The following is a 24,772-nucleotide window of genomic DNA, read 5'->3' on the forward strand; positions in this document are numbered from 1 at the left end:
TGCATTCCCTTCAGACCAGCCGCGGCCCGTGGAGGGAGTTCCGTGGGGCGGTAAGGCGGGGCAGGGGAGGGGCGGGGTGGGGGGTTCTAAAATCCGGAATATGGAGAATTACAGGTAAGTAAACAAATAAATAAATAAAACGAATTTCGTAGCGCGCGCTACGAAATTCGTTTTATTTATTTAATTGTTTACTTACCTGTAATTCTCCATATTCCAGATTTTAGAACCCCCCACCCTGCCCCTCCCCCGCCCCGCCTTACCGCCCCACGGAAATCCCTCCACGGGCCGCGGCTGCTTCAGACAGCCACGCACAAAGAGAGCTTAGGTGTGACTGATGAGCCATCAACATCCTGATGGGTCATCCTGGGCAGGAGGGAGGAGCTGACACTTACACCAAAGTGGACTGTGCCTGTCCCCACAGAAAGAGCTACGTACCCCCCTGTAGTGAGTCATGAGCCAGGGCAGGAACCTTCTGCATTTCAATGGCCTCTCATTAAAGTCTCCCCCACTACAAAGGCACAACTGGGTATAAGTACTGGACCCCTGACACCACCAAATCAGTACACTTCTGGACCTGAGGACATTCTGCCAGGAAGATGAACTGATGTGCTGCTGAAAGGATTGTCACTCTGCTGGACTCTGCTGGACTGTTCTGGACCCCTTCCTTGCTGTGCCTGCCCTGCTGTCCTCCTTGCCTGGGAATCATCCTGGACTCCGAGCTCAAAATGGACCGCCAGATCAACTCCATCTCGTCCTCCTGCTTCCACACTCTCCGCCTCCTATGTAAGACCTTCAAATGGATCCCCCTCGAACACAGAAAGACTGTCACTCACACCCTGGTCACCAGCAGACTCGACTACGGCAACGCACTCTACGCCGGAATAAACAAAAACTTCACCCGCAAGCTACAGAACATCCAGAATGCCACCGCAAGACTGGTCCTCAACCTGCCAAGACACTGCCACATCTCCTAGAACCTGTGCACACTCCACTGGCTCCCCATCGAAGCTAGAGTCACCTTCAAGATTTTATTTATTTATAAAAAGAGTTTTATATAGCGCAAACGTGACCCTTGGGTATCAGAGCGCTTCATAATTACATGAGGTAGGTGAGAGATACAACTTGTATAGCAGAACGTTTTACAATGATATGAGGTAGGTTAGGTATGCAGCTATACAGTAGTGGCATAAATATATACAGTTACAAGATTTAGGATACAGCTTGATGTCAGCAATAACATATATATATATACATATATATATATTCACTGAAAAAACCATAGGTTTCACACACGTTATAGTTAGGAATTAGCATATAAAAAACCTTGCAAATTCACTTAAAAAACCATAGGTTTCACACATGTTATAGTTAGCTGGACATTTCACTCGTGAAAAACCATTGAAATTCCCCCGTTATTACATCACTGTATTTAGACACTTATTTACCCATGTCTTCTTCCATTAATTTTTAGCTATACATATATTACAAATATTTTTTTTTTCAGAAAGACACATATGTCATCAGTGATGTAATATCTGACGTCATCAGCAGAGGATTGCGGTCGCGTGAGTTATAGTTGCCTGCACTAACTATAACGGGGGAATTTCAATGGTTTTTCACGAGTGAAATGTCCAGCTAACTATAACATGTGTGAAACCTATGGTTTTTTAAGTGAATTTGCAAGGTTTTTTAAATGCTAATTCCTAACTATAACGTGTGTGAAACCTATGGTTTTTTCAGTGAATTTGTACGGTTTTTTAAATGCTAAGTTATGTATATATTTTTTTTTTTAAGGTTTTTCACCGTGCGCCTACCGTACGCGAACGGTGCGCTTCGCTGATTGGTTGTTAGATCTTAGTAAACATTCGAATCGTTCGAAACCAGGAAGCGGCGGCCGCCATTTTCTCTCTCGCACTCTTAAGGGAGGAAGAATAATAAAGGCAAAAAACATGTAATGGGACTGTTTAGATCCTAACCACCTAGCCATGATTAATGGGTCCCCAAAGTTCCCCCAAGGTCAAAAATTCATTTTTATTTTTTTATGACAAATCGCCGATTACGCTTACCGTACGCGTACGGTAAAAAAATAAAAAAAAAATTAACCACACTCTCCCCACCCCGTGTGCAAATGGTGCCCGAAGAGCACCATTTGTGCATGGCTTATAAACACCTCCTGGCGAAAATTTAAAAGCTTACCTTTCACAACGAAGCGCAAATTATGTCCTCCATGTGTGCACGGTGCGCGAAGCGCATCGTGCGTACATGGCCCATCCACGGCACTAACTGCATAAAGTGGGCGTGCGGTGCGCGAAGCGCACCGCGTGCTCACTGTGCGCGCACGGTGCGCGAAGCGCACCGTGCGTGCACGGAACGAACTGCGTTAAGTGGGCGCGCACGCCACGAATGGCGTAAAGTAACTTAGCATTTAAAAAAACATACAAATTCACTGAAAAAACCATAGGTTTCACACACGTTATAGTTAGGAATTAGCATTTAAAAAACCTTGCAAATTCACTGAAAAAACCATAGGTTTCACACATGTTATAGTTAGCTGGACATTTTACTGATAAAAAACCAATGAAATTCCCCCGTTATAGTTAGTGCAGGCAACTATAACTCACGCGACCGCAATCCTCTGCTGATGACATATGTGTCTTTATGAAAAAAAAATATTTGTAATATATGTATAGCTAAAATTTATTGGAAGAAGACATGGGCAAATAAGTGTCTAAATACAGTATTAGCATCAGCAGAGGATTGGGGTCGCGTGAGTTATAGTTGCCTGCACTAACTATAACGGGGGAATTTCATTGGTTTTTTATCAGTAAAATGTCCAGCTAACTATAACATGTGTGAAACCTATGGTTTTTTCAGTGAATTATATATATAGATATATATATTACCTACTGGCGGTCGCCAGTAGGTAGTTATAGTTAGGACCACGTTTCCATAGGAAAACCTCAACATTCTATTTTGAATAACTTTGGCGCCGGTCGACGAATCCTCGCGAATTTCTCAAAATAGGTGGGGCGCTACGCTCCGCTCCTACCCTGAAAGTCTCGGGGGGATCCGTCAAGCGGGGGCTGAGATAAAAGGGGGGTCCCAAAACGCGTTTTTCCCATGCATTTTTCCATAGGACCTTTAGAACGAGCTACAGCCCGAACGGCTGAACAGAATTACTCAAAATTTGGCAGAGAGGTAGTCCCTAGGTCAAGGAAGTGCCTTTTGTAGGTTTGGTGTAAATCTGTTCAGTAGATTCTGAGAAAATAGCCTTTAAACCAATATATATATCTGAGCCCGCTTACGGTACGCTTACCGTACGCTTACGGTAAGCGTACGGTGGCGTGCGCGAGCGCGATTCTGATTGGCTCTTAGATCTTAGTAAACATTCGAATCGGTCGAAACCAGGAAGCGGCGGCCGCCATTTTGTGTATTTCACTCTGAAAAAAAAGAGTGAAAACAAGGAAAGGGGGCAATGAGGAGAGTTACAGACCCCCTAACATTTGTAAGGGGGTCAAAGAAGGACAGAAAAGTACAAAAAAAACATTTATTGATTTTAAAAAAAATCACGGGGTACGCGTACGGTAAGCTTACGGTAAGCGTACGGTAAAAAAAAATAAAAATAAATAAATGAAAAGCAGATTTAAGAGTTTAGATATTAGGGAGCTCTAAAAAGAGCTGTTGTGTTTATGAAGTCATTTTTTTAGTGGTACCTACAAGTAAGTACCGATGCAGAGTCTAAGGTTCAAGAGGAAGACTCTGTTCCCTTCATCATTGAAGTGCACACCATCTCCTCTATAAATGTCTTGCATGTCATAACGCAAGTTGTTGTGGTAAATGGCACCCATACCATAGTCACGGAGGAAAGCAGAAACAGATTTGTTGACGTGCTTTCTTGCTTTGTCAATCTGTGGACAGAAATGATTGGACCAGTTCCATTTTTGCCTTTAGCATATGTTGGAAAACACAAAGGCAGTTTTAGGGAAAAGTGTAAACAGTTGTGCAAAGGTGTCCTTCATAAGCATTTCCAGACCTACCCCAGTCAAAGTGCCTAGGTCATTGCCACCACAGTGCACTATTATGAGGTCAGGGTGTTGGATTTGAATGAAGGATTTCACCAATGGCATCAATTGGTGCCACTTTAACCCTCTCTGACCAATCCATTTAATGTCTACATTTGGCAAAGCAAGGTCTCTCACCATACCTGTTTTCTCTGCAAACTTTTCACTCCAGAAGACATAGCTGTGCCCTACAATCCACACTGTGAACATCTTCAAAGGAGAACTGGATGCACTCAGGAGGTGTCTTTCAGTAGAATGGCAATATGAAAAGAAAGACAGTTTGGAAATGGAGGCATACATATTTTTTTCAAAACAAAAAGAACTGATTGGCTGTTTCATACCATTCTAGAATAAAAACTAGGCTGTATGTGTAAATTAATAGAAGCATGTTTTGTATTGGTAAAAAAAAATGTGTAACCAAAGAACAGTACTATGGATTTGCTGTTAGGTTTGAAAAGTCAAGCACTCTTGCTCTGTGGAATTGAAACATTGTTTGGCGAACTTCTGACCTAACTCAACACAGCAGTGTTCCATGAGCTGTTGCTATGGTAGCAGGCAGAAGTCAAGTTGGGGGAAGGGTACTAGGCAGAAGTCAAGTTGGGGGAAGGGTACTTTTGGAAAAGGGTTGGTTTTCAACCAATAGAAATGTGTGATTACATTTGAAAAAAAGGGGGAAGCACTGAGATTTGAAACTTACAAGTATATGTGTGGAAAAATAGAGGGAAAGTTTGCCATTATCTGGTTCTGCTGAGAGGAGAGAGGTGAACACAACAGAGATCCTGGCTCTGATAATCTGCTGTTTGAGTGTCACATTTCTTTCACAACTAACTAATTTTAAAGGTGAGTTTACAGTTTGAGAGGGGATGTATGTGGTAACTTAAGAAATGAATAATAGAAATGGAAATTGTTTTTGTTGTAGTTACACATGGTGGTTTCATAATGTGTCAGTCTGTAAAAGTGATTTTCACTTGCCCCGAAAAAAAAAAGAGCAGTAAGTGTGCTTTCAAATTGGCAAAGAAATTTCGTTTTGGGACTAATGTGAAAACATGACTCTGTGTGCAGAGAGGAATTATAGGCAGAGATTTATTGCGTCTTGCTCTGGTGATTTCACAGTTGCATTAGATGGAAAGGGGGAGCGAATTTTTGGGGGAAGAAGCAGAGTCTTAGCACACACCCATGTGCTTGCCATGTATAGTCATGCACAGTATTTACAAGCGAGTGGGGTTTTCAGGTTTCAGTCTGTAATGCAAATACATTCAGCATCACTAAGGCTGGTTGCCCTTGCTGGAGTGTAGGCAGTCACCGAGAATACACATGGTGGTGGTCTGAAAAAACAGTTTGGACATGTGCATTTAAAAAAATGAAAAAAAGTGGTTTCATAATGTGTCAGTCTGTAAAAGTGATTTTCACTTGCCCCGGAAAAAAAAAGAGCAGTAAGTGTGCTTTCAAATTGGCAAAGAAATTTCGTTTTGGGACTAATGTGAAAACATGACTCTGTGTGCAGAGAGGAATTATAGGCAGAGATTTATTGCGTCTTGCTCTGGTGATTTCACAGTTGCATTAGATGGAAAGGGGGAGCGAATTTTTGGGGGAAGAAGCAGAGTCTTAGCACACACCCATGTGCTTGCCATGTATAGTCATGCACAGTATTTACAAGCGAGTGGGGTTTTCAGGTTTCAGTCTGTAATGCAAATACATTCAGCATCACTAAGGCTGGTTGCCCTTGCTGTAGTGTAGCAGTCTGGACATGGGCTTTTTAAAAAATCTGAAAAGTGGTTTCATAATGTGACAGTTTGTAAAAGTGATTTTCACTTGCCCAAAAAAAAGAGCAGTTAGTGTGCATTCAAATTGGCATAGAAATTTCGTTTTGTGACTATTGTGAAAAGAAATGTAGTAATATATTTAAATACAATAAAGGAATTGTTACAGAGAATCGGTGAGATCTGTACAAATAAAACTTTAGAATTTTATTGGATTACCATTGGAAATTTAATCAAAAAAGAATTTTAAAATTACTATTTGGTCTAAAGGAAATGAAATCAGATGTATTTTGGAGTTATTTGAGATATAATATTGTGATTATACTTCTGAAACAAACATATCAGACGGTATTTTAAAGAAATAAGTATTGGTATTAGATGATATTTTTTTAGAATATTATGCATTTCTATAATGTTAAGTTTAAGTAAAAAAAGAATCAGGGCTTTTTTAATACAATCTTTGTGATTGTTATTTTTTTTTGCCCGCTGTAAAATGATGAATGCAATTGCTTTCACAATTTATAGTGAAATGCAATATATTCTGAAAACAGCAAAAATAAGGCAAAAATATTTTATGGAAAAAAATGTAAATATGTGTACTGTATTATAAAATGTTTTAAAAATATTAATACTTTTTTCTTTTTTTCCAGATCGATATAGAAAATTTTCGAAAACTACAAACATTTTTAAAACTATTTTTAAAAAAAACAAATGAATAAATATTTTTTCAGTGAGTATGGTAAGTCAATAATAATAATTGTAGTCTCTCAAGGACCTTGTAATGTGTTTATTGATTTTTAGTGTTTTTTTAAAAAAAAAAAAAACAAAAGTACGCACACCGTACGCGTACGGTAAAAAAAAATAAAAAAAAGTTTTTAAAAACATATGTAAAAAAAAGATGAAAGATAAGGTTGGCTCTTAAAAGAACCGTTGTGTTCATGCAGGGACAGAGGAAAGGAAGCATGGGAAAATTATTCAAAGCGACAAATGTGTTGATCTATTTTGTTGTTCACTAGGGAAACACTGGTCTCCCTATAGCAAATTAGATCTTGACAAAATGTGCATCGAATATCAACCTTCCGAAATCGAGGGTTGATTTCCAGAGGGCCAGCAAAAGGAGATTCTCCCCCCACAGATGAAGGGCTCACCTGACCTGCAGAAGAAGGAGTCAGCCCTGCAGATGATGGTTCAGGCTGAGCTGCTGTGGATGTACTGGCTTGTCTTTCTGAAGAGTTACCTCCAAAAAGATGACCATGTGTCCTTCTGTGTACATCCTGGAGGTGTCTCTTCATGGTGTGATTCCCAAAGGAATACTTCCTGTTAGGATTACCTCTAGAAAGTACATGCTTACACAGCTTACAAGTCACTAAGGGTGCATTTACCTTTTGCTGGCCTTCAGGAAAAGTAAAATAATCCCATACATAAGAGGGCTTTTGTTTCCTCGATCTCTGCCTCAAGACAGTGCTGCTAGTGCTAGCCTCACTCTCAGAAGAGCTCTGCTGTTCTGCCATCGTATCCCAAAGACAAACCAGCTCCTTCTCCCAAGGGATCACAAGCAGAAATGAGGGGAATGGGTGTGGTGTAGGAGAGTTCTAGAACTGAAAGTAGTTTCAACCAATCAAAAGTTGTGTTTCATGATCACATGACCTACCGTACGCTTACGGTACGCTTACGGTACGCTTACGGCAAAAGTGCGCATGCGCGTAAAAAAGACACGCGCTTGCGCGCATGCGCATAACAGTCACTCCCGGCACTTCCGCGTAACGTGCGCGTGTAGCGTACACGCGTACGCGTCCCACGCGGAGTACGCGCGGCTACGCAAATTGCGTAACTATACGCAAGCAGCGTAGGAAAATTACGGACGTTGCGTAAACCGTACGCTTACCGTGAGCTTACGGTACGCGTACTAAAAAAATAAAAAAAAAAATAGAAAAAAAGTACTGCAAATAAATTTTACATGTTTATTTTAAAAAATATATAAAACATATCTAAGAATTTTAAAAATTTAATCATAGTCTTTATAAAAGGTAAGAAAATTAAAATAAAAATATGTTAGAAAAAATAGAAGAAAAAAAAAAATTAGCATTTAAAAAACCTTGCAAATTCACTGAAAAAACCATGGGTTTCACACACGTTATAGTTAGGAATTAGCATTTAAAAAACCTTGCAAATTCACTGAAAAAACCATGGGTTTCACACACGTTATAGTTAGGAATTAGCATTTAAAAAACCTTAGAAATTCAGTGAAAAAACCATAGGTTTCACACACGTTATAGTTAGGAATTAGCATTTAAAAAACCTTAGAAATTCAGTGAAAAAACCATAGGTTTCACACATGTTATAGTTAGCTGGACATTTTACTCGTAAAAAAACAATGAAATTCCCCCGTTATAGTTAGTTCAGCTAACTATAACTCGCGCGCCCGCAATGAACTGCTGATGACGTCACATATTACATCACTCATGACATGGTCAGTGACATCACTCATGACATCACTGATGACATCTCAAATGACATCACTGATGACCTCACTGATGACATCATCCTTGTGATAGAGTGGCAGACCTCCTCTTCCCCTAATAAAACCTTTGATACACACATTCAAAAATAGAGACTAAAATTTACAAAACAATGGACATACCAATAACAGTTACAACAACCTCTTCAGTAATTCTAAGATCCACATACACATCCACTCATTCACCAACAGTCCAATACAGTCACTCATACATGTACTCACTTTTCATATGTACTCATACACCTATACATCCTGTAACACAATGCCACTCATCCATAGAGCAACTCACACACATAGTCACTCATGCTAATAAAGAATCAAACATACATTTACTTGCATATACAGTTATACACACACCACCACACTTACTTCTACGGAAACTTACACATACTTAGTCTTTTAAACAATCACTTATGGAAATACATACTTATTCATACAGGAACTCTTTCAATCTCTCACTCTCACATATACTCACATATATAAACCAATAGTCACATATACTAGTTTTAAACATATGTAGTTACTCATAAAGACACTATTGAGACAGTCATTCACTCACTAACACACCCATACACACACTCATCCACCCATGCAGTCCTGCACACATGCTCTGTTCAACACATACAAACAGTGAGTCACTCATTCATGCACCTATGCACTACGTCATACCCCCCACCGAACCATGCAGACACTCAGACTGATACTCAAAAAACCAACTAATAACCTATATAGACACCCATGTAGCTACTCACCAACCCATGCAGCCACTTATACACAAAGTGAAAAAATGATACAGATATTTATATATTTAAACATTACTCACTAAGCCATGTATTCACTATGATACACTTAATCAGTCAGTTACATAATCAATTTTTCAAAAAGAAATCATCCATTTAGACAGTAATATACCCATTTATTCTTCCATCAACTTTGAGATATACATATATAAAACATATTTAATTTTCAGAAAAACACACATTCACTGGATGATGTCATCAGTGAGGTCATCAGTGATGTCATTTGAGATGTCATCAGTGATGTCATGAGTGATGTCACTGACCATGTCATGAGTGATGTAATATGTGACGTCATCAGCAGTTCATTGCGGGCGCGCGAGTTATAGTTAGCTGAACTAACTATAACGGGGGAATTTCATTGGTTTTTTACGAGTAAAATGTCCAGCTAACTATAACATGTGTGAAACCTATGGTTTTTTCACTGAATTTCTAAGGTTTTTTAAATGCTAATTCCTAACTATAACGTGTGTGAAACCTATGGTTTTTTCACTGAATATATAGATATATATATATACTACCTATCTATGTCTGTCTTCAATGTTACAAATAAAGTTATTGGGACTGCTTACTATACAAGGTGTACTGGGTCTTCCAATACAAATAGTTCCGAGTGTCTTTTTCTGTGCATTCTACATCCACAAGTCTCGAGTAGTATAGTACCGTAAAAGGTTATCCCCAGTATAACTGCTGACTTTATCTTTACTTACGTTGTAGATCTGTTTTGGAAACATCTATATCACGGTGCTAGTGATGAACTGTCTTGCCTAAGGAAGGAACTTATTCATTAGGAAGATCTTCGCTTCCCTCTTGAATGTTGCAGTGTTTGGAATTTTCCTAATGTTTGGAGGGAGTGAGTTCCAGATTCTGGGGGCTGCTCCAGAGAAAGCACTAGATGCTCACCCACGCCCACAAGGCCCTCCACGACACCGGACCAGCATACCTGAACAGCCAACTCAAATTCCACGCACCCCAGAGGACCCTACGATCTGCCCAGCTCTCCTACGCTGTGGTCCTCCGCACCAGAAAGACCAGATCGGGAGGCCACTCCTTCTCCTTTCTCACGGCCCGAGCCTGGAACGCCCTGCCGATCCACCTCAGACAGACAACATCGCTCCCCATCTTCGTAAGAAACCTCAAAACATGGCTCTTCAACAGACCCCCCCCTTGATGGACTTGAGCCTGCTAACCCCCTCAGCGCCTTGAGACCCTTACGGGTGAGTAGTCATGCTTAACAAACGCCTGATTGATTGATTGACTGAGTTTGTGGCTTGACAACGAAGCATCGCCTATGAGTCCTAAGGATCAGAACCGATGTATTGCCTCCCTGCAACTCGCATCTCATTCTCTACGCATCCTCCAAACAAAGGTACTGTATCAGCAGGCCAAGGCTGATCCCTCTATCTAACGAGTGCTCCATCGAGGTCGGCCTGATCGTTTGGATTTGCAATGGGGTGTGGATTTATTTTTGTGTGGTGTTTTCACTGTTTCTGTTTTAAGTGGTGCACACATATTTTACACACTGCCTCCTAAGTTAAGCCTGACTGCTCTGTGGCAAGCTAACAGAGGGTGAGCACAGGTCATCTTAGGGTGTGTGTCTGACTTACTCTGACCAGGATTGTGGTTCCTGCTTGGACAAGGTCATATTTCTGTCAACCAGAAACCCAATTTCCTAACATTGGTAATCAGAGCTGAAGATAGGACTTGTGTTTGTGCTGTGCCTTACAGTAATTTGGTGTATACTACCAATTCATACTTAAAACCAATCCGAGTCAATTGTCTCTGATCTTCATTGGCATTTTGTTTCTGTCATCTCTGATTGGCATTTTTAATTGTTCTATTCTCCCTGGTTAGTATTTTACATTTTTTTTAAAATCATGTCTCTGACTAGAGGTTCTACATCTGCATCTTCACCTGCAAAATTGACTATGAGCTGGCCAACGTGGAGGGTTACACTGTGGCCCAGCTCAGGGATTTTTGAAAGGACTTAGGGCTTCCTGTAAAGAACTCCACTAGGAAGGTGGAGCTGCAAAAGGAACTGAGGGTGTGGTCAGAAGCCCCTTCTGCATTGAATGTGACCCCAGAGGAGGATGAGGAGCTGGACGAGGAGGAGAATTTTGATCCGGACCCAGAGGAGAGTCTTGGACTGCTGTGTGTGGAGGAAGGGGACAACATCTTACCAGGATTGAAGATTCCCCTCAGACAGGGAGCAGTGTGTCATCCAGAGGCCTGTCTCCAGAGGAGTTGGAGGACAGGGAGGGAGTAGAGAAAGCTCAAATTGAAGCTTGCCAGATTAAAAGTGGAGGCAGAGCAAAATAAATTGGCAATGGAGGAGAAAATTGCATTTAAGCATTTGGCTCATGAGAGAATCATTAAGGAGTTGGACCTCATGGCCAGGCAGGCAGAGGCCATCAGTGATGGTGGCAGTGTTTCTTCAGTGCCCTCTGGAGACAGGAGGGCCCACATACCTGTAGAGTTGGTGCCTGACTTTGTGGTGGGACACACAATTGATAAGTGGTTTGAGGCCTATGAGATTGCCCTGCAGATGTGTAAGATCCCTGAGGGATATTGGGGGCCAGTCTGTGGAGGCATATCCCTAGGGAAGGGAGGGATACCCTGCTGGCCCTAGAGAAGGAGGACAGGATGTGGTATCACCCCATGAAGGAAGTCCAGGGCTTTGAGTGGGCCGGGTCCTGCCGGGGCTCAGTACCTGCAGTTCTAAAAAGTAGGTGCTGAGATGGGTCCCTATTGGGCTCTCCATTTTTGCCCCTACCCTCAGGGTTTAAAACAAATCTTATTTCTGCAGCAGTACCACACATCACTGCTTTTGAGGTAACTTCAAAGAGACTCAATATAGTTCTTTCACAGCCTCATCATTTCATAACTGAAGCATTTTCAATATTCTTTACAATTAATCCATAGTTGTTGCTAATTTATCTTATGAAACTAATAACCATTGACAAAGCCAATAGTCCTGGCTTGTTGTTGGTGTAATGTTACTTGTATTATATATCTAAATGCAATGACATAAGCCCTTAATGGCATCGGCCATGCCCTTTTGGGGGACCTCCCAGTTTTTTCATTCCACTTAATGCCCTGAGGAAGCCCTTATCAGGAAGTATGGTCTGACCCTTGAGAAGTTTAGGCTCAAGTTCAGGGGCAGCCAGAAACTGCCCCATAAGTCCTGGGTGAATTTTGTCGATTCCTTTTTCAAGTCACTGGAAGGTTGGGTGAAGAGCAGTGAGGTGAATGATTACAAAGGGCTGTATGATCTATTTGCTAGAGAGTACATGTTCAGTAATTGTTTTCCAGATCTGCGCCAATGTTTGATTGATAGTAAGCTCATTAACGCAACAGAGCTTGCTAAGGAGGCAGAACGCACCAGGCTCCGTAAGAAGGTATCAAGTGGGGATCACCCCAAGGGTGGGCAAGGTCCTAAACAGAAGAAGGAGGGGGGGACAAACATAAAAGCAAGGAGTTCTCTAAAGGGCCCCATGATAGTTCTTTGTGTTAGGACTACCATCCCCCTACTGAGAAGAAAAAGAGTTGGTTTCCTGGCAGTCGGTCTGCAGGGAAGGCACCCCTGATTGTCAGCAGGAAGTGCACTTCAAGGGAGATTCCAAGTGTCCCAAGTGGGGGCCGCCCCCCACCGGTGGGCAGTCACTGGAGTTGGCTAGTGTAGGGCCTAGGGAGGAGATTGCCCCAGATAGATTTGAAGGGAGAGAAAAGTTTACCCTAGTGTCCCTGGGTGACAGAGAGATGGTGTACAGATCTGACATGCCTGGCAATACTAGGAAGTACAGTCAGTGGGTCACCATCAATGGGCAGAGGGTGAGGGCTCTGAGAGACACAGGAGCCAGCATGACAAACATCAGGTGTCATCTGGTGTCTTCGGAGCAGGCAATCCCTAATGTGTTCCACCAAGTTGTTGCAGCTGACAACCATGAGAGCCACTACCCAGTGGCTCTGGTTCCCTTTGAATGGGGGGCTCTCATGTTCCTTGAGGGTAGCTGTGAGTTCATCCATGCCTGTGGGTTGTCTGCTTGGCAATGACCTGGAGCATACCGCCTGGAAGAAGGATCAGCTTAGATCCCACTTGGAGTTGGAAGGATCGCCTGAGTAGGTGTGCCTAACCACACGGTTCCTGGCAGCCCAAAAGGGTAGTCAAGAGGACCTGGAGCCTGGAAGAATGGCTCAGGTACCTGCCAAAAGAAGAGGAATGGTAAGGGGTGCAGGAAACCTGCCCCTGAGACTCCCACGGTCCAGGGGAGGCTGAACCAGAGGGGGACGCCCTGGTACCTACATGGAAGGATGTGGCGGAACTGGGTAACCTGCCTGAGCTGTCCAACTAGTAGCACAAATGGGGGTCCCAGCATGGAAGAGTTCTGCAAGGGACAGAGGAAATGCCCTTCTCTTATGGGTATGCAGTAGCAGGCTGAGACCCAGGCAGCTGGTGATGCCTCTGGCAAACTCCTGGTTTACTCAGAGAATGGTCTCCTGTATAGTGAGCCTGAGGTCCCTGAGCCTGGTGCAACCCATGTGTTGGTGGTTTCCCAGTGCTACAGGACGTTCCTGCTGGTTCTGACTCATGATTTTCCACTTGCAGATCATTTGGGGCAAGGCAAGATATTTTTTATCCAAACAGATTTCTTTGATTTTCAGCGGAAATTATCCTCACTCAACATCCAGCCCCCACCCTTGGAAGTGCCCAAAACTTCTCTAGACCCTGTAAGTGTCTAAAAGGACATTATTGTGTTGTGAGTGTTCCCATATATCATGGGTTTTGGTCACAGGCCTCAGTGGTGCCCCGTTGTTGTATATGTCTTTTCTCTATCCCCCTTGGGATGGGCTTCTCCCCAGAGTTGGAGTCGTTTCTAGTGGGTACCAGGCATCTCCTTTGGCATCGAGGAGGAAGTCCCACTTACTCCTCATGGATTCGGGTAGATCCATAATCATGACTTTGAGGGTTTGGTTGAATATTTCAACAAAACCATTGGTTTGAGGGTGGTAAGTAGTGGAGAACTTGTAGGTTACCCCCACACTCCTTCCACATGGCCTTCATGTACCCTGACATAAATTGGTACCCCAGTCAGATACCACGATTTGGGGAAACTAAAAATGAGTAAAGATCCCTATCAGTGCCCTGGTCACAGAGGGCGTAGTCACTGTCCTCAAAGGGATTGCTTTCAGGTACTGGGTGGTATGGTCTATCAAAACCAGAACGGATCTGTTTTCCATGGCTGTCTTTGGGCCCTGAGGTCCAAAAATATTGATGCCCACCCTCTCAAAGGTGGTGCTTATGACAGAAAACGTTTGCAGGAGAGCCCTGCTCTTCCCCCTGACTGTTTTGGGCCATATGAGGTGAAGGAGCACAAGAGTGATGTCACCTACTCAAGACTTTTAGGAACCCTTTAAGGGTCCTGCATGTTAATCGCTTCAAGCCCCAGTTTAAGAGGTCTGAACTTACCATGCTCCTGGTTAGTGATGATGGGATGGAAGAGGAAAGTGAACCTCTACCTGACCTGATTTCTTACAAGGAGCAGGATGGGTCAGTGGAGGATGTAAGCCTTTTGGACTCTGGGCACTTTACCACTGCTAACCAGTTCTAAAGTGCATGTGCTCTCTACTCAAAATATGGTAACAGTGGCTTATCCACAATTCACATATATAATTTGCTTATAAGTCCCTAGCAAAGTGCATTAGAAGTGCCATGGCCTGAAAATTAAATGCTGCTAGTGGGCCTTCAACACTGATTGTGCTACCCACTTTAGTAGCCCTTTAAATATGTCCCAGGCCTGCCATTGCAGAGCCTATGTGTGCCGTTTTAAACTGCCATGTCAACCTGGCAAGTTAATCCTCTTGCCAGACCCAAACCTTCCTTTTTAACACATATAAGCCACTCCCAAGGTAGGCTCTAGGCAGAGGCTGCAGTGTATTTAAAAAGTTGGACTTGTACTTTTAAGTTTTACATGTCGAGGTAGTGAAAAACTCTTACATTTGTTTTCACCATTGCAAGGCCTATCTCTTCCATTGGTTAACATTGGGGTTGCCTTATTACATTTTATGAGTGTAATTTCCAATTGGGAATATTTAGATATTTCGAGTTTGGTGTCACTGGACTCACAATTTAAAATCACAACTTATGGTATAGTTGGATTTTAAGTTGCGAGTTTGAAAATACTACATTTAGAAAGTTGGCATTTTCTTACCTTAAACATTCTGTGCCTTCTGCCCATATCTGAATACACATCTGGGGTGTGGGACACCTGGGCTTTTTGCATTCCCTCCAGACAGCCACACACAAAGGGAGCTTGATGGGCCATCAACATACTGATTGGCCATCCTGGGCAGGATGGGAGGGAGGAACTGACACACCAGAGTAGGATGTGCCTGGCCCCAGACAAAGAGCTGCATACCACCCTGTAGTGAGTCTGGAGCCAAGGCAGGGAGGGCAGGGAGCTTCTGCACTTCAAAGGCCTCTCTTTTAAGTCTCTCCCACTTCAAAAGCGCAACTGTGAATAAGTACTTGACTTTGACACCAGCAACTCAGTACACTTCTGGACCTGAGGGCATTCTGCCAATAAGAAGGGCTGCTTTACTGCTGAAAGGACTGTCAATCTGCTGGACTTTGTTGGACTCCTGCCTTGCTGTGCATGCTCTGCTGCCTGCTGCCATGCTTGATTTGGAGTGAGAAGGACTGGAGCTGCATCTCTACATCCTTAGAACCAAATTTATCCCAGGGCTTGCTGGCTTGCCTCCTTTTCTGAAGTCTCAAGGACATCAAACACTTCAAACAACCATGCTACAATCTCTGGACTCTGTCAACTGTGAGTCATATCCTGCTAAGTGGTGCCAATCCAGTTCTAGGCCATTGGAAGTGTTTTTTCTGGTTGTTTACTGCAAAATCCATGCATTGACGTTGTTGTGCCAATTAGACCCAATGCTTCTTCTTCCACGCCAATGCATTGCCGCTGCTGCGGAAGAAAAGGACATCGCATCCCCGGCTGCGCTGCTTGACGATGAGACATCTCCTACATATAGTGCTGCTCAATGACGACGCATCTCCGAGTTCACAGCTCAATGACGATGCATCACCTATGAATCTTAAGGATCGGAGCCAATGCATTCAGGATCAGAGCCAATGCATTCAATCAACCAATCGAGGATTTATAAAGTGCAGCAAATCACCCGTGAGGATCTCAAAGCAATGGAGTTGCGAACTGCTTTGTGGTGATCTGTTCAATTGAACAGCCAGGTCTCGAGTCCTTTCCTGAATTTCTGGAGCAATGAGGCAGTCCTGAGGTGCAGGGGAAGGTCATTCCAAGCTTTGGCAGCCAGGTGTGGGAAGGAGCGTTCTTAGCTGTTGCTTCCGCAGATCCGGGGGGTGTCTGCGAGGAAGAGGAAAGTGGACCATAGGTGTGTGGTCGGTTGGAGGAAGGCCATCTGTTTTTGATGTGTGCTGGTCCTTCGTTGTGCAGGGCTTTGTATGCGTGGGTCACCATCTTGAACTTGCATCTCTTCTGGATCGGGAGCCAGTGTAGCTTCTTGAGGTGGGGTGTGATGCGAGTCTGTCTGGGGAGGTCAAGAATAAGTCTTGCCGCTAAGTTTTGAATTAGCTGTAGTCTCTTCGGGAGGTGATTCCCACATAGAGTGTGTTCTTGCAGTCCAGCATACTGGTGCTTAAGGCCTGCATGACAGTCTTTCTGGTGTTGACTGGGAGCATTGGATCCTGGACTTCATTACATTGAACAGACCACTCCAATGTCCTCTTCTTTGATACAGAGCACAGGCATTTCAACAGAATATAGGGATAAGCTTCAGCCCTCCTCCTCAACACCTTAGAAGACTTTATTTTTTGTAGTGAAAGTGAAATGTGGATCAATACATCAGGATGGCAGGGGACTTATCACAGATGACCAGCACCCTCCCAAACCTCAATTACCAATGAGCACAGTAGATGGGAGTAGTGGGCATTAATTTATAGTTACAAAAGTAAGGTACCTATTGGCTGACATCTACCAAGATCTGTCTATATCACGCTTATTGTAGAAGAACAGCATTTTCATGGCACGTAAGATGTTTTGATGAACGGTTAACCATCCAGCAACCAAAGTAAGTTTGCAAAACCTTGTTTCAGCATGAGAAGTGCAAGGTCACATGTGGTGCAGAAGCATCACATATGAGACAAGGTGAAGCTGTCAGCACTGATCTTTCTTAAACCCAAATACATTTCTGCTTAACTCTACTTTCTGTAGGTGTCTTTCAAGTGAATTCCTTTTATTAGCATTTTTGGGCACTGGCATTTATTAATCAAGCATCAGTAGTGACTCCGGCTGCAAACAAAAACAAGAGGAAAGTAACTGTATACACATCAAAGGTATGTTCATGAGAAAGGCGCCCATACGGATTTGGTGCCTTTTTACATATTGCCAGAGTGGCACAATTTTTTAAGACAATTTTACCACCATCATCAAAAACTTTATTACGATCACCAGGATCCAAAAAAGTACACAGCACAAGTATAAAAAAAGAGATAAAAAGATTTGGGAATAAATGTGTTAAAAACAATTTCATTAATTAGATGTGCAAAGGAGCGAAATACAGCAATTCCGGGTGTCAGTACACAATGATCTCATTACCTCAAGATAATGGCCCGTACCAACAAGTCTACACAATGGAAATGTCTATTTTTTCCTCGATAATGAATAATGAGGGTAGAAGAAAAGTAAATGAACAATTGACTCTGGACAGGCTTTGCACGCAGTGCACAAATCATCAAGAGAAGCACTAAAACACCAATTTGAACAAAATAGTCTGGTGGGCAAAGTCTTATAGCGGAACTGTAAGAAAAGTTTACGTGCCACTGAAGGAGTGATTTCATCAATAGTTGACTCAAACAATTAGACAGTTTTAAAACTCAAAAAGTCTTTTGTCAAGCCAGTCGCTGATTCTGCCAGATCCATTGCAAGCGCCTTTTCCCAGTACAATTCTTTCAGCTCCACCCTCGAAATTTGCACCATACTTTCCGGATTGAACCAAAAGGTCTCCATCCCCAGCCTCCCCAATAATTCTCGTAAGTACATGAACCACCTAATCGATGTTGCCTGGGAAAATTTCAGGAGTTCCTTCAAAGCCTCTTGATAAGTCTTCAGCTCTTCCACTGTCCATAGCCTGAACCAAAACATTAGCAATTTACAATTCAGCTTATGCTTCAAGGTCCAAGTACAGGGGTTTCAGAGGGGAGCTAGATCGAAGATCTACCAGCGATCTTAGGAAGCGTTTTTTGACAATAGTAAGGGGGGATTGACTGCCCGTGCCCCATAACTCAGCACCATAGACTACTCCTCCCATAACTTTGGTGTTGTAGATTTCGAGTGCAGGGGCAATTTGACAACATACCGTCTTCCTATGTATTTTGCTGATATGGGCACATTGAGGAATTAATTGTAACTTTGCTTTTTCCATATGTGGACCCCAGTCGATCGTTGGAGTCAGGCGAATGCCAAAGTAGTCAAAGACTTCTTCTTGCTCCAACTTAGTGCTACCAGCCCACACAGATCTAGTTGTTGGTTTATTTCTTCCTCTATTAAAAATCATATAGTTGGTTTTTGCCTCTTTAAGAATCAGGCCCCTATTGTCACAAAACCTTAAAAAATCATTCAGGAGTTATTGGAAACCCTGCAGTGATTTGGAAATTAAAAGGGTGTCATCTGCAAACAATAAATCAGGCACTCTCCTTACAGCAATTTTAGGGGCATCACAGCTGTCCCTATCTAGATAGTCAACAACTGCATTGATAAAAAGAGTAAAACGGGTGGGCGCCACCACACATCCCTGCCTCACTCCACATTGGCGAGGGAAAGTTTCTGTTACTTTGTTGTTCGCGCCGCACCTGACCTGTGCTGTGTTTGATGAATGTAGTCTAATTAAAATGTTTAAAAGATTAAAAGGGAGGCCCATCTCTTTTAAAACCCTCCAAAGTCTAGCCCGAGGGACTAGATCGAATTCAGTGCTCAAATCGACAAAGGCCACATATAATTTGCCCCCCTTGACAACTACTACCTTCCAGTAAATACAAATAAGGGAGTAGGCCTGATCCAGTCTACTGACTTTAGAACGAAACCCAGCCTGGAAATCACTTAGGATTTGGGACTCCATCATCCAGTCCTGCATCCTTCCTAGAACCTGTTTGCAAAACTTTTTTGGGAGGGAGTCTATAAGGCTTATCGGCCTATAACTCATCGGCTTAGATCTATCCCCTTTTTATAAATGGCCACTAATTCTGCAATCTGCAAGGATGGTGGAATAGGGGCACCAGACAAGATCAGGTTCGTAACCAGATTAATGTACAAACCCCAGTGCATTTTGCCATCTCTATACAGGTCATTGGGAATTCTATCTGGACCAGGCGCTTGCGCTGACACACAGGTTGAGATCGCTATTTGTGTTTCCTCCAATGAGAAAACCAAAGTTTCACCATCCCCTCCCAGAGGCTCGTCCCTCATCTCACTAGTCTCACTACTTATGTGAGTGCCATTACCATATAGAGAGCCAAAATAAGCAGCCCACTCTTCGGGCTGAACGGTGTATTCCAAGATTTGCCTTGTCTCCTTTAGCCATTATGCTGCTTGTCTCCAGACGGCCTTGGGGTCTTTATCAATTAATGTAATATGTAAGGAAGACCAAAGAGAACCCTCCCACTCCTTTTTAACTCTACCATTCTGTACTCAGCTCTGCAGATTGCAATCTCCGCACATACCCTTCGTTTTAGTGCACTAATAAGTGCCCCCTTTGCCTTCCTACAATCCTGATTGTACCAGGGACTCTTAGTGTCTTGCACCGGATCTGTACGTTGCCGCCCTTCCCCCGCACTTTAGGAGATCGACTAAGTATGTACCTCATCTCGAAATAAAAACAGCTCATGAAGGGGCCCCAAGCTCTCAACTGCTTCCTTGAGTGGTAGTTTGACCAACTCCTTGATCATCTCCCTTGCTATTTCCTTCATTGCTTCTAGAGATGCCAGGTGCTCCTCTACCCAGCCCCACTTGACAGCTCTTTGATTGTTTGCAACCGAGAGCACACTCAGGTCGGGCACCCCGTAATAACAGTCTGTGTGGGGCCCAGTTTTGTGAGGATAAGAGCAAGGGCATTGTGGTGACTCTCAGATCTTTTCAGCACTGCCATATCTTCCACTAAGGGCCAAAGATTGGGGGTGATTAAACAATAGTCGATTCTACTAGTGTGACCAGGTCTGTTAAAGGTGTGTTCTCCGTTAAGATCCAACCTAGTTCTACCATTTGTTGCTCTTAAATCATGTTGTAAAGTATGGGCGAGCACCTGACATCCTCTCTTCGTCCACCTTACTTTTGGGAGGTCTAGGGGACCAATTGACCACTCACAATCCCAGTCCTCAGTTAGGTCTGGAGGGGTAGAAGCAAGGGGTTCAAAGGTACAGTTAAAATCACCTGCCACCATTACAGGGGCACTATTGGAATACTTGTCCAAGGCATTATCTAATATATAGATGGTATTTGTTTACTCCAATGCACGGTCCACCCTATTGTAAATGTTACAAATTCTGACCCTCCAGCCACCGAACAGGGTCAGTTCGAGGGCCAAAATATATTGTTAATCAACATAAAGGAGCTTAACTTTGGACCCCAGTGCATTTTTTATCCAGACTGCAAGACTCCCGGAAGGTCTACCCTGATCTTTCCTAAAAGCTTTAATGGCATGAGCGGAGAACCCACTTCTGAAAGGGGTGGAAAAACTCTATGTTTCCTGGAACAGGATTACATCAAAGGTGTCCATAAAGCTACACCAGTCTGGGTCTGATTGCAATTTTTAAATCCCGGCCACACTCCATACTAGGACCCTTAGATCAGAAAAGGCAGGTGCCCCACCTCCTGGTGCGGGTTTAGGGGCTAAACCACCAATTTTGTGGGCAATCAGGGGCTCATCTACAAAAGAAACTGATACACTGCTATCCACTGTGCCACCGTTAGGGACTAAATTACTGATTCCATTAACAATCGGGGGCCCGATGCAATACTCAGTATTATGCGCTAAGCTTCTATGTGTCAAAATTTCTACTGGGGGCAAATTCAGCGGGGACCCTGGGTTCCCTAAGTTGCTTTCACCAAATTGTAGTCACCTTAGGCCATTCCTTGTTCAAGGACAAGTGCATGATCCTTCCCCGTGAATCCGTGGGTCACTAACTCCAACCTTGAAGGTCGACTATACCTAATAGAGATAGAGGTAATGGCCAGGGGAATGGTATGAGAATCTATCGCCAATAGTCCAGTGACCATGTCCTTATCAAAGAACCTAACTTTGATCATGTCCCTGGCAACCTCGGGTAAGGTGAGTGTTCCTGCATATTTAATGTCATCTCTAATTATCAAGTAACAATGGCGAGTGGATCTCAGCCAATGGATGACTTTGTTTTTTAGTGATTCATGATCTTCGGGCTCAACCCGAGAGAGTTTAGGCACTTCAGTGAGGTAAACCACATTTTGGGCATCCTGATCGCTTTGCTTCATGTAAATACCATCCCTTACTGACCCCATCTCCCGCTTTTCCCTACCCATTGGCCTGGGGGGTGTGGCCTTCATCTAGGGTCACCTCACCTCTATCTGTGGCCTTAGAGCAAGCCTTAACGTGAAAGACTCCTGGCTGTGTGCTTTTAGTCACCGATGCATCTGTAACATTTGGATAAGGATTCCTGGAGCTATCTGAGGGGTGTTATAAAGTAGTATGGAGGGTACTGCAAGGGGTAACTTTATTAAATGACTCAGCAATCTCCCGGGAATCAGGCCATTTGCCCCTATCCTCTACTGTGGATTGTAATGCTGATGGAGGTACTGAGAGCGACCCGTGGTACACCTCCTGCCTGCATGCTACCCTCTCAGTTAGAGTGGCGACCTCCCTTCCAAGGGCAGGCACCTCATCCCTCAGTGACTCGATCAGTGACTTCAGTACAAGCACCTCGGGCCGGTGCATTACAAGATACTGCAGAATTCTTTGGACCCACTCCCAGGCACCCTACCTCCTCATGAACAAGAACATCAATTCTGTTACGACATTTGATTAGAGGAGTTTGAGCTATGCTAGTTGATCCATTTGACTCAGCACATTGCACAGGTATGACCAGGTCTGGTTCCAGATTTGGAGACCGGTTTGTCAAACCCTTACTATTCCCTTTAGTGCATTGTTTAAACATATGTGGAATTAGCTTGGTGGGTTTTTCCCCTTGTGGTATGTTGGCTGAAGTGACCAAGGGGTCTGCAGGATCATCATCTATAGATGTAGCTGGCTTGGCAGTGTTGCCCGCCTGAACAGGAGAGCTCGATGGACCTGTATCTGCCATTTCCTGGCACTCAGTTAATATTGACTCAATTTGGTCCATAGTCTCATGGCAGATTGCGCCGAGAGACTTCTTTTTCCTTTTAGAGTTGTCTGTGCGCCCTGAGCCTTAACATGACTTTTCCTCTTACCCATCGTCCTCGGATTCCCTTGGTTGCTTAATATGTTAATGGTAACACACCACTGCACTTTTATAAGAAAGAGCTCAAAAAACACAATTTCAACCCTCACTACCACCGGAGCAAGGAAGGGCGGACACGGCTGGGCACCTAGCAGAAAGTGAAATTAGCTGTGCAGCTTCAGTTCCATTAAAAAGGGATTAGATATGAAATAAAGAGGTACAGTACCAGTGTCTGATTTAGTTCGCTGAGCCAGAAAGGATGACCCTATTGCAGAGCCAAGGGAAGTGGCCCCGCCCCCCTCTTCCTGCCGCAGACGGGCGCAGATGGGCGGGCACGGCCCGGGAATGCCGGCGCACGTCCCGCGCTGCGGGTGCCATGAGATGAATATATGCTCCTCCGGGCATGGGAAGACTGGTGGCGTTGCCTCCTGGCACAGGGCACTCTGGGGGTTGCAGTCCCCCTTCTCACCCCCTTCTCACTGCGGCTGGCGCTGGCGGCTCCCGTGCTGTGGGAGCCCCAAGATGAATATATGCGCCTCCGGGCGCGGGAAGACCGTTGGCGTTGCCTCCTTGCACAGGGCCTTCTGCGGGTTGCTGTCCCCCTTCTCACCCCCTTCTCACTACGGTTGACGCTGGCGTTGGTGGCTCCCGCGCTGCAGGAGCCGCGAGATGAATATATGCACCTCTGGATGCAGGAAGCCTGGTGGCGACGCCTCCTGGCACAGGGCACTCTGGGGGTTGCAGTCCCCCTTCTCACTCCCTTCTCACTGCGGCTGGCACTGGTGCCGTGAGATGAATATATGCGTCTCCGGGCACGGGAGGACTGGTGGCGGCGCCTCCTGGGGCAGGGCTCTCAGGGGGTTGCAGTCCCCCTTCTCACCCCCTTCTCACTGCGGCTGGTGCTGAGGTTGGCAGCTCCTGTGCTGTGGGAGCCGCAAGATGAATATATGCGCCTCTGGGCTTGGGATGACTGGTGCCAGCACCTCCTGGTGCAGGGCACTCTGGGGGTTGCAGTTCCCCTTCTCACTGCTGCTGGCGCTGGCATTGGCGTCTGTGGTTCCCGTGCTGTGGAAGCCGCGAGATGAATATATGCACCTCCGAGCAGGGGAAGACTGGTGGCGGCGCCTCCTGATGCAGGGCACTCTGGGGGTTGCTGTCCCCCTTCTCACCCCCTTCTCACTGCGGCTGGTGCTGGCATTGGCATTAGCGGCTCCCCAGACAATTTTACAAAATGCACGCCAAAGTGAATGCAGCTTCTGCTGCTGCATCTACAGCAGGTAATAGGTTTTAAATGCGTGCATCTACAGACACGTGAGCGGCTATTAAAAGAGCCTTAGGGTTGGTGTTTTTTTTAATATTTGCCTCCTTGCTCCTCCCTTCTCGTCCTTGACGTTGACGTTGACGCATTATCCAACCAAAGGTATTGTTTCAGTGGGCCAAGGCTGGTCCCTGTATCCGACCCGTGCTCCATCATGGTCGTACTGAACTTTTGGATGTGACGTGTTCAATCGCAACCCTGATTGGTGCCTTATTTTTCTAAGCACTATATTTCAAGATATTCTTTCAAAATTCATAACTCCGGTTCTACTTATTGAATTTCTGCCATTTTGGTCCTGTTTTGTTCATTAAATTAAGCACTGTTTTTCTAACGTGGTGTGGATTATTTTGTTTGGTGTATTCACTGTTTTACTGTTTTCAGTGTTGCACCAATACTGCACACATTGCCTCTTAAGTTAAGCCTGACTGCTCTGTGCCAAGCTACCAGAGGGTGAGCACAAGTTAATTTAGGGTGTGTATCTGACTTACCCTGACTAGGATTGTGGTTCTTGCTTGGACAGGGTGCATACCTCTGCCAACCAGAGACCCAATTTCTAACACATCCCATTTATATCCGACTCGTGACTGTTCAGTGCTCCATAGCCTCATAACTAGGTTGGCACTTTGAAAACTGTATATATATACATACATATAATAATGAAAATGTAAGCATATTACTACTGATTTGCGTCCTATGGTGACCTTCGATACGACCCTAAATGCTAAAGCATGTCCATTCAGTTGAAACGACATCGCCCTTTGAATGAAACGCTGGTGCCAGTATGTGACTACAGCAACAGCCGTGTAATTTCTAGCACCACTGAGGCTCTAAA

Source organism: Triturus cristatus, chromosome 2_2 (genome assembly GCF_964204655.1).
Source record: "Triturus cristatus chromosome 2_2, aTriCri1.1, whole genome shotgun sequence".
Lineage (NCBI taxonomy): Eukaryota > Metazoa > Chordata > Amphibia > Caudata > Salamandridae > Triturus > Triturus cristatus.